General features: G+C 50.9%; 1 pseudogene across 1 annotated transcript in view; it reads right to left on the minus strand.

The window, feature by feature from the left end:
* Nucleotides 1-2,635: 2,635 nt before the first annotated feature.
* Nucleotides 2,636-11,477, minus strand: part of LOC308150263 (cohesin subunit SA-1-like) — a 17,534-nt pseudogene continuing 8,692 nt past the window's right edge. Inside the window, exons 13-18 of the transcript in view lie at nucleotides 9,735-9,827; nucleotides 9,119-9,287; nucleotides 8,410-8,591; nucleotides 7,436-7,560; nucleotides 6,573-6,692; nucleotides 2,636-2,708 (exon numbers count right to left, since the gene is read on the minus strand). The product of the transcript in view is annotated as a cohesin subunit SA-1-like (transcript). The remainder of the gene's footprint in view (nucleotides 2,709-6,572; nucleotides 6,693-7,435; nucleotides 7,561-8,409; nucleotides 8,592-9,118; nucleotides 9,288-9,734; nucleotides 9,828-11,477) is intronic.

Below are 11,477 nucleotides of genomic sequence, written 5' to 3' on the forward strand. Positions count from 1 at the left end.
CGACCCTGTCCAAAGAAAAGAGCAGAGCCGGGAGACAGACCCCGGAGGGAGACGCTAGGCAGACCCCACAACGCCACCAGGACCTGCAGCTCGGGGGCCGCCATCACGCAGAGTGAGGCTCCAGTACTACAGGTCCTCCTGGCCGCGCCCAAACCCAGGAGCCCTCCAGAGGAGCAGGAGAGCGCTGCTACATGGGAGGACCAGGAGGCCCAGGAGCCCTGCTACATGGGAGGACCAGGAGGCCCAGGAGCCCTGCTACATGGGAGGACCAGGAGGCCCAGGAGCCCTGCTACATGGGAGGACCAGGAGGCCCAGGAGCCCTGCTACATGGGAGGACCAGGAGGCCCAGGGGCCCTCCAGAGGAGCAGGAGAGCGCTGCTACATGGGAGGACCAGGAGGCCCAGGAGCCCTCCAGAGGAGCAGGAGAGCGCTGCTACATGGGAGGACCAGGAGGCCCAGGGGCCCTCCAGAGGAGCAGGAGAGCGCTGCTACATGGGAGGACCAGGAGGCCCAGGAGCCCTCCAGAGGAGCAGGAGAGCGCTGCTACATGGGAGGACCAGGAGGCCCAGGAGCCCTCCAGAGGAGCAGGAGAGCGCTGCTACATGGGAGGACCAGGAGGCCCAGGAGCCCTCCAGAGGAGCAGGAGAGCGCTGCTACATGGGAGGACCAGGAGGCCCAGGAGCCCTCCAGAGGAGCAGGAGAGCGCTGCTACATGGGAGGACCAGGAGGCCCAGGAGCCCTCCAGAGGAGCAGGAGAGCGCTGCTACATGGGAGGACCAGGAGGCCCAGGAGCCCTCCAGAGGAGCAGGAGAGCGCTGCTACATGGGAGGACCAGGAGGCCCAGGAGCCCTCCAGAGGAGCAGGAGAGCGCTGCTACATGGGAGGACCAGGAGGCCCAGGAGCCCTCCAGAGGAGCAGGAGAGCGCTGCTACATGGGAGGACCAGGAGGCCCAGGAGCCCTCCAGAGGAGCAGGAGAGCGCTGCTACATGGGAGGACCAGGAGGCCCAGGAGCCCAGGCGAGAGGTCAGCCGCCGCAGGAGGAGCCCCGGAGACAGAGGGCATCGCAACAGGCTCCGACGGTGCAGCAGGCCCAGACAAGACAGGGGGGCCCCCCTGTTCAACAGGCTCCGACGGTGCAGCAGGCCCAGACAAGACAGGGGGGCCCCCCTGTTCAACAGGCTCCGAAGGTGCAGCAGGCCCAGACAAGACAGGGGGGCCCCCCTGTTCAACAGGCTCCGACGGTGCAGCAGGCCCAGACAAGACAGGGGGGCCCCCCTGTTCAACAGGCTCCGACGGTGCAGCAGGCCCAGACAAGACAGGGGGGCCCCCCTGTTCAACAGGCTCCGACGGTGCAGCAGGCCCAGACAAGACAGGGGGGCCCCCCTGTTCAACAGGCTCCGACGGTGCAGCAGGCCCAGACAAGACAGGGGGGCCCCCCTGTTCAACAGGCTCCGACGGTGCAGCAGGCCCAGACAAGACAGGGGGGCCCCCCTGTTCCAACAGGCTCCGACGGTGCAGCAGGCCCAGACAAGACAGGGGGGCCCCCCTGTTCAACAGGCTCCGACGGTGCAGCAGGCCCAGACAAGACAGGGGGGCCCCCCTGTTCAACAGGCTCCGACGGTGCAGCAGGCCCAGACAAGACAGGGGGGCCCCCCTGTTCCGAGACCCAGCCAACCACGAAGTGTGCCTATAATAATAATAATAATAATAATAATTAATTGGATTTATATAGCGCTTTTCCGAGGCTCAAAGACGCTGACAATATAGGGGATACGGAAAACACAAGTAACATGGAACACAGAGTCAGCGAGGGGGGGGGAGGTGGTAGGGACAGGGGAGGTGGTTAGGGGTAGGGGAGGCTGTATGCATATCAGGGGGGTGGCAGGGTTAGGGGAGATGGGTAGGGGTAGGGGAGGTTGTATGCGTGTCCAGGGGGGGGTGGGGCGGGGGTGGCCGGGATGGGGGAGATGGCTAGGGGTAGGGGAGGCTCAGGCTGTAGGCATGGGAGAACAGGTAGGTTTTGAGGTGGGATTTAAAAGTGAGGAGTGAGGGTGAGTCTCTGAGTGGTTGAGGGAGAGAGTTCCAGAGGCGGGGTGCAGCTCATGAAAAGGCACGGTGACCGAAGCCTTTGAGTTTTGAGGGTGGGACAGTGAGGGGAACAATGGATGAGGCTATGGAGGGCTTTGTATGTGAGGATGAGGACTTTGAATTGGATGCGTTCTTTGATGGCAGTGGCAGGCCGCGCAGACCCCGGCTTATTACTGAGGGTAGGGGAGTGTGGCGCCCCTAGCCCTTGGCCAGGGAGGAGGGACCAGCGACCCCACAGACCGCGACCCAGACAGGCACCTGTCTCCTTACGCCGAGCAATCAGTGGAGATTGAATGTAGGGATGAAGCAGGAACAAGGCACACGGCAGGCATCCGTGACCCCCAGCGACCCAGAGACCTCCACCACAGGAGGAGGACCCAGAGGCACACCTGAGGCTGCCCAAGGGAGGGTCCACAGGTCCCCGACTCGGAGGCCGACTCGGATGAAAACACCTTGAAGCAGGGTGAGCAAGTGGACCTGTGCCTCGGCGGATGGTCGAGCTGCAGCATAGCCTCCCCGGACCCCTGTCGGAAGAACCTGGCCCCCCTACAGACAGAGCCTGGTCAGCTCTATCACGCCCAGGGGCCAGATGACCACCTGAGAGTGCGGGGCGGGGCGGCTGGCAAACAGAACCACATGGGTTCAGATGAGAAATCGGACCTTGATGGTCTTTTAATGGCCACACACGGCATTTGTAAACACAAAACGAAATAACCAATAAAACGCCTGTTTATAAGCTTCCAGCTAGTAGTTGATGGCGATTAAGCCGGTTTTTCATGTTTTTATTTATTTATTTATTACATTTACAATTTCGTTGTTTGGTACCTGTACTATATCAATGACAATAAAGACCATTCATTCATCATTCATTCATTTATATAAATATATCAAATGAAAATACAATTAAACGGTATGGAACAGCATGAAAACTTCACATTTTCAGGATGAAGTGTGTTTTTGTCCTGTCCGGTTATTTAAATTAAATTAAATGTAGTGTGTTAGCTAGGTGTGTTAGCTAGGTCAGGTGTGTGTTAGCTAGGTGTGTTAGTTAGGTGTGTTAGTTAGGTGTGTTAGCTAGGTGTGTTAGTTAGGTGTGTTAGCTAGGTGTGTTAGCTAGGTGTGTTAGTTAGGTGTGTTAGCTAGGTGTGTTAGCTAGGTGTGTTAGCTAGGTGTGTTAGCTAGGTGTGTTAGTTAGGTCAGGTGTGTGTTAGTTAGGTGTGTTAGTTAGGTGTGTTAGTTAGGTGTGTTAGCTAGGTGTGTTAGCTAGGTGTGTTAGTTAGGTGTGTTAGCTAGGTGTGTTAGCTAGGTGTGTTAGCTAGGTGTTAGTTAGGTGTGTTAGCTAGGTGTGTTAGTTAGGTGTGTTAGCTAGGTGTTAGTTAGGTGTGTTAGCTAGGTGTGTTAGCTAGGTGTGTTAGTTAGGTGTGTTAGCTAGGTGTGTTAGCTAGGTGTGTTAGTTAGGTCAGGTGTGTGTTAGCTAGGTGTGTTAGTTAGGTGTGTTAGCTAGGTCAGGTGTGTGTTAGCTAGGTGTGTTAGCTAGGTCAGTGAGGTATCACGCTGTAGCTATGTACAGTATGGTGTATACAGATGTATACATTAGAGGTTATATAAAAAAAATAGATATATAATAGATATTATATATTGAGCGTCAAAGTTTTTACATTCCATTATGTTTTGTGAGATGGAACCGTTGTATTTTATTAATTACTAACTAAAAAAATGTCAACATTTTAAAAATAACACCACACAGGCATTAATAAACACCTAATGGAACAGATTACCGTATGTAAAAAACAAAATTTTGACAAAAATGGAGATAGAACCTTATAATTCAGACGTCACGAAATGTGCAAAGATATGGTCTAATACAGGAGAGAGACTAGCAGGGTTTAATACAGGAGAGAGACTAGCAGGGTTTAATACAGGAGAGAGACTAGCAGGGTTTAATACAGGAGAGAGACTAGCAGGGTTTAATACAGGAGAGAGACTAGCAGGGTTTAATACAGGAGAGAGACTAGCAGGGTTTAATACAGGAGAGAGACTAGCAGGGTTTAATACAGGAGAGAGACTAGCAGGGTTTAATACAGGAGAGAGACTAGCAGGGTTTAATACAGGAGAGAGACTAGCAGGGTTTAATACAGGAGAGAGACTAGCAGGGTTTAATACAGGAGAGAGACTAGCAGGGTTTAATACAGGAGAGAGACTAGCAGGGTTTAATACAGGAGAGAGACTAGCAGGGTTTAATACAGGAGAGAGACTAGCAGGGTTTAATACAGGAGAGAGACTAGCAGGGTTTAATACAGGTGAGAGACTAGCAGGGTTTAATACAGGAGAGAGACTAGCAGGGTTTAATACAGGAGAGAGACTAGCAGGGTTTAATACAGGAGAGAGACTAGCAGGGTTTAATACAGGAGAGAGACTAGCAGGGTTTAATACAGGAGAGAGACTAGCAGGGTTTAATACAGGAGAGAGACTAGCAGGGTTTAATACAGGAGAGAGACTAGTAGGGTTTAATACAGGAGAGAGACTAGTAGGGTTTAATACAGGAGAGAGACTAGTAGGGTTTAATACAGGAGAGAGACTAGCAGGGTTTAATACAGGAGAGAGACTAGCAGGGTTTAATACAGGAGAGAGACTAGCAGGGTTTAATACAGGAGAGAGACTAGCAGGGTTTAATACAGGAGAGAGACTAGTAGGGTTTAATACAGGAGAGAGACTAGCAGGGTTTAATACAGGAGAGAGACTAGCAGGGTTTAATACAGGAGAGAGACTAGCAGGGTTTAATACAGGAGAGAGACTAGCAGGGTTTAATACAGGAGAGAGACTAGCAGGGTTTAATACAGGTGAGAGACTAGCAGGGTTTAATACAGGAGAGAGACTAGTAGGGTTTAATACAGGAGAGAGACTAGCAGGGTTTAATACAGGAGAGAGACTAGCAGGGTTTAATACAGGAGAGAGACTAGCAGGGTTTAATACAGGAGAGAGACTAGCAGGGTTTAATACAGGAGAGAGACTAGCAGGGTTTAATACAGGAGAGAGACTAGCAGGGTTTAATACAGGAGAGAGACTAGCAGGGTTTAATACAGGAGAGAGACTAGCAGGGTTTAATACAGGAGAGAGACTAGCAGGGTTTAATACAGGAGAGAGACTAGCAGGGTTTAATACAGGAGAGAGACTAGCAGGGTTTAATACAGGAGAGAGACTAGCAGGGTTTAATACAGGAGAGAGACTAGCAGGGTCTAATCCACGGTGGAGGTCAGGGTGGGGGTCGGCAGGGAGTGGATGCTGCCGCTGTCCTGCCACACCCCTCGTCCGCTTGCACTGGACGCTGCTGAGCCTGGAGAGAGAGAGAGAGAGAGAGGTCAAAAGGTTAAACCTCCTAAATCCTTAGCAGCCACCACCCCAGCCTTAATTAATCAGGCCCCTCTCTCATTTAAACAAACCCTGGCCTACACACTTTTCCCAAATAGTATGTACTCCTGTGATATTACGGAGACTGTATATATGTTTATGGAATGTCATTTTCTTTTTTGTCAAGTTTTTGGAACAAACCAAAACATTTAAAAGTGTGTGTGTATGAGTGTAAGTGAGTGTGTGTGTGTGTGTGAGTGTGAGTGTGAGTACAAGTGAGTGTGTGTGTGTGTGTGTGTGTAAATGTCTGTGTGAGTATGAGTGTGTGTGTGTGTGAGTGTGAGTGTGAGTACGAGTACGAGTACGAGTGAGTGTGTGTGTGTGTGTGTGTGTGTGTGTGTGTGTGTGTGTGTGTGTGTAAATGTCTGTGTGAGTATGAGTGTGTGTGTGTGTGTGTGTGTGTGTGTGTGTGTGTTACCCACCCCGGGGTGTGGTCTTCCTGTGCGTGGATGCAGGGATGCTACGGGGGGACGGTGCTGGGCTCTCCTTTTCCTCCTCTCCCTAACCCTCCTCCTAACCCTAACCCTCTTAGCAGGGTCCAGAGAACGCTGGTACATACTCAGGGACGGCAGAGGGAGCAGAGGGAAGCTCAGCTCTCAGGAAACGTGACCTGGAGAGGATAGAGAGAGGGAGGGACGAATGGATGGATGGATGGAGGAAAAAGAGTAAGAACAACCTACAAGTATTTATATATCATATTAATGTCACGTGTACTTACTACATCTTGTGTGAGTTCCGGTGTGGAAGTTATTGCAAGTGAGGGCAAAGGGGGGATGATTGATTGGGTGGTTATTTGAATATTTGTGTGAGTGTCTGTGTGCACAAACACACTATCATATATGTCATATGTCAAGTCATATGTATAGATGCTTGTGTGGATGAAGACGTGTGTTCATGTTTGCCGGTGTGTGTGTGTGTGTGTGTGTGTGGTGTATGTGTGTTGTGTGTGGTGTATGTGTGAGTGGTGTGTGTGTGTGTGTGTGGCGTGTGTGTTTGTGTGTGCTGTTTGTGTGTGGTGTGTGTGTGTGTGTGTGTGTGTGTATGTGTGTGTGTGTATGTGTGTGTTAAGACTCACACTTGAATGCGGCCCTGACGGAGGAGTTTGAAGCTGAACTCGCTGAGGATCTCCAGGAAGGGCAGGTTCGGAGGCTCCTTCCCCTTCACCGCGTCGCGCAGCGCAAACCGGATACCGCTCCTGAGAACACATCAACAACCCAAACATGGTTCTACACAGACGTGGCACAAACTGCACCATGTTGCATAGGTTAGAAATAGAGAGAGAGAGAAAGAGAGAGAGACAGAGAAAGAGGCAAAGAGAGAGAGAGAGAGGCAGAGAGAAAGAGAGAGAGAGAAAGAGAGAAAGAGGCAGAGAGAGAAAGATGCAGAGAGAAAGATACAGAGAAAGAGAGAGATAGAAAGACAGACACAGAGAGAAATAGACAGAGAGAGAGAGACAGAGAAAGGCAAAGAGAGAGAGAGAGAGAGCGAGAGAAAGAGGCAGAGAGAGAAAGATGCAGAGAGAGAGAGAGAGACAGACAGAGAGAGAGAGACAGAGAGAAAGCGACAGACAGGGACGGAGAGAGATATAGACACAAAGAGAGAGAGAGAGAGAGAGAGAGGCAGAGAGAAAGAGAGAGACAGAGAAAGAGGCAGAGAGAGAAATATGCAGAGAGAAAGATACAGAGAAAGAGAGAGATAGAAAGACAGACACAGAGAGAGAAATAGACAGAGAGAGAGAGACAGAGAAAGAGGCAAAGAGAGAGAGAGGCAGAGAGAGAGAGCGAGAGAAAGAGGCAGAGAGAGAAAGATGCAGAGAGAGAGAGAGAGAGAAAGAGACAGACAGAGAGAGAGAGACAGAGAGAAAGTGACAGACAGGGACAGAGACAGATAGAGACAGAGAGAGAGAGACGAAGGTGTGAGTGTGTGTGTGTTACTGACATATGCAGGGTAATCAGTGACATATGCAGGTCAACGCTGAAGCTCATAGCCAGTCTCTTGGCCAGCTCTCTGATCTCTCCCAACTCCTCACTACCACGCTCCTCTGGAGCCAGCGCAGCAAGCAGCTGAGGAAACACACACACACACACACACACACACCACACACCACACACCACACACCACACACACCCTATTAGTAGTCCACCCCTCATCACTTACACACAGTAATACAGAGGTATTGTTTATTTAAACACGCGCGCACACACACACGCACACGCACACACACACACACGCACACGCACACACACACACCTGCTGCAGAGTCAGACAGACAGTGCTGGCGCTCTCCGTGGGGCAGATGAGCCTGGTTTTGCTCAAGGTTTCCATGATGATGTCACCGTAGTCTTTGTAGAACTGGAGAGAGACGTGACAGAATGAGTCGTCATCCTCCTCTCATTCTTCTGACCACTGTGTTTAATCAATCCTTTTCTCAACTTTCCATCCGTTTCTCACCCACTCTCTCTCTCTCTCTCTCTCTCTCTCTCTCTCTCTCTCTCTCTCTCTCTCTCTCTCTCTCTCTCCTCTGACTCATTCCGCCCCCTCACTGATACTAAGAACAACTTCTCACCCCTCCTCCACCTTCTCACACACTTCTTCCTTCCAGTGCTACCTTTTTTGGTGATCTCTTCCTCCTCTCTCTCCTCCAGTTCTCCATCTTCCTTCCCTCTAATCATCCTCTCTTCCATCCTCTTACTCTCTTCCCATTTCTCCTTCCTCTCTCCCCTACTTCATCCCCCTCTCTGCCTCCCTCCCATCATCTTCTCTTCTATCGTTCCCTCTGACCCATTTCTCTCTCCCCTCAGGCCTCATCCCCTCCTCCCTCAGGCCCTACCCTCTCCACCCTTCTGCCCTCATCCTCTCCTCCCTCCCTCCCTCCCTCCCTCCCTCCCTCCCTCCCTCCCTCTCTTCTCCACCTTGCTGTAGTATTTGAAAATGTCCATGGCAGCGTTGAGGTCCAGGACTCCATAGATGACCAGTTTAAAGAAGCCAGACAACTGGTTTCTTCTCCGCTGGAGGCGACATATGTTCAACTCCTGGTTTCTCCTCCGCTGGAGGATTATGTTCAACTCCTCCGCTTCTTCCTCTTCTGAAAAATCTGAGGGAGAGAGGAGCCAAAAGAAGACATTATCCAGAGAGAGAGAGAGAGAGAGAGAGAGGGGGGGGGGGGGCGGGCACAAAAAGAGGAATGAGATGTGAGATGTATATATATATATAATGCGCTTTGAGTTGCATCCGTGTACGAAAGGCGCTATATAAATAAAGTTTCACTTCACTTCACTTCACTACATGTGGGAATACGGTACATGTGGGAAAACTAGGGTTAGGGTTAGGTGCTAGGGTTAGGTGCTCGGGTGCTAGGGTTAGGGTTAGACATGCCAGCATGTACCAAGTCGACGTTTTATGCTGCCATGTCCCCGGGAAATGCCGACATAAACCGTATTCCCACATATACCGTAACATATACACCGGTATATAATATATTTTTTACGTTTTTTTTTTTTTTTTTTTTACGAGTCCCACTCATATTTTTATTTTTACTGCAATAGAGACAGTAGAGATTGACAGGAAGGATGGGTGAGAGAGAGAGAGAGAATGTTGGTAACGTAAGGTAATGTTCCCTACCAAGCAGCTCGTCATCCTCAGGCTCAGTGAAGACATAGTCCAGGAGGAAGGCGGCCATCTCAGAGCGGAGGGAGTCGGAGGGGGGGTAGGCCAGCGTGCGCAGGGCGGGCTGAGACCTCATCGCCCCCACCCCCAGCAGCAGCAACAGGTCACACAGCAGCACAAACGCCTGGGGAGATGATAGGAATTTAGAATTTAGCAGACGCTTCTAATCCAAAGCGACTTACAATTACAATTACAGGGACATTCCCCCTGGAGTCACTATGGGCTGAGAATGGTGCCTTACTCAAGAGCCCACTAGTGTTTCAGGCAGGATTTGAACTCACAACCTTCCGATCACCAGTCCAACTCACTATCCACTAGACCACCACTACCCCCGCGCATGCGCACACACAGTCGAGTTCCACACATCATCCCCCCACACACCCACACTGGGTGACGACTGCTACCATACCAGACAGCTCTACCAACTAGTTTGGAGCAGCCTTACAAAAACAGCCCGTCGTTGTCATCCTTGTCAGATTGTTCCCCCCCCCCCCTGCTCTCACCTGGTCTCTGACCTCACCTGGTCTCTGACCTCACCTGGTCTCTGACCTCACCTGGTCTCTGATCTCACCTGGTCTCTGATCTCAGCCTGGCCCACTGACAGACAGCTCTGACACACCACACAGAACGAGTGGAATTCCTTCTTTAGACGCTTGAGCTCCACCTAGGAGTGTGTGGGTGTGAGGAAGAGAGGGGGGAGAGAGGGGGAATAGAGGGGGGAGAGAGGGAAGAGAGAGGGAAGAGAGAGGGGGAAGAGAGGGGGGAAGAGAGGGGGGAAGAGAGGGGGGAAGAGAGGGGGGGAGAGAGGGGGGAAGAGAGCGACAGAATGAGACACGAGAGTGGCAGGTTTCTGAATGACTAAACATAGTATTAAGGAGGGGGGGGATTTGTGTCTGTTTATGTTGGAGCTCTGCGATGTTGGCTAAACAGCCATGTCAGTTTGCCTCATCATCATAACTGACTGCATGTGTGTGTGTGTGTGTGTGTGATGATGTCCATAACTCGATGTGTATGTCCATCTGTGTGTGTGTGTCCATATCTGTGTGTGTATGTGTGAGTGACGTGTGTCCATATCTGTGTGTGTGTGTGTGTGTGTGTGTGAGTGTGTGTCCATATCTGTGTGTGTGTGTGTGTGTGTGTGTGAGCGTGTGTGTGTGAGAGTGTGTGTCCATATCTGTGTGTGTGTGTGTGTGTGTGTGTGAGCGTGTGTCCAAATCTGTGTGAGTATGTGTGAGCGACGTGTGTCCATATCTGTGTGAGTATGTGTGAGCATGTGTGAGCGTGTGTCCATATCTGTGTGTATGTCCATCTGTGTGTGTGTGTGTGTGTGTCCATATCTGTGTGAGTATGTGTGAGCGACGTGTGTCCATATCTGTGTGAGTATGTGTCCAAATCTGTGTGTGTGTGTGTGTGTGTACTGTAGAAGCCTGACCGCGGCGCTGTGGCCTCAGATGCTCTTGAACAGATTGCTGTGTTAATTGCATGCTGTCCTCACAGCTGGTGAGAGGCTTAAGCAGGCAGGCAGGCAGGCAGTGCCGTGGTGAAATATGGGCACTTTGGTGTGTGAATACAGTAGCACCATGTAATACATTTACATTTTTATCATTTAGGAAAAATGCTTTTTATCTTTAGGTCTCCCTGGAGTAACTTAGTGCTAAGTGCCTTACTCAAGGGCACACTAGTGGTGGCGGCGGCGGTGTTCCCAGGTGGGGTTTGGACGCATGATCTTCAGATCACCATCAGTCCAACTAGCTATCCACTAAGCCACCGCCACTATAGGTACAGGGTGGCTACATCTGTGTTAATAGGCTAGATGGACAGAGTTTGGTAATACTACAGTATGTAAATACTAAAAAAAGGTAAATACGGCAGACAGGCAATGCCAGAGTAGTCAGGCACACACAGATATGGACACACGTCACTCACACACACACACACACACACACACACACACACACACACACAGATATGGACACACGCTCACGCTCACACACACACACACACACAGATATGGACACACGCTCACACACACACACACACACACACAGATATGGACACACGTCACTCACACATACACACACAGATATGGACACACGCTCACACACACACACACACACACACACACACACACACACAGATATGGACACACACACTCTCTCACACACACACACACACACACACACAGATGGACATACACGTCGAGTTATGGACATCATCACACACACACACACACACACACACCTTGGTTGGTGTAGAGTTGGACACCCTCACTTTCTCCCAGACCAGGTGGAAATATGCACACTTCAGGGCTGGG

The sequence above is a fragment of the Nansenia antarctica genome (assembly GCF_963989245.1).
Source record: "Nansenia antarctica genome assembly, chromosome: 2".
NCBI classification, from domain to species: Eukaryota; Metazoa; Chordata; class Actinopteri; order Argentiniformes; family Microstomatidae; genus Nansenia; species Nansenia antarctica.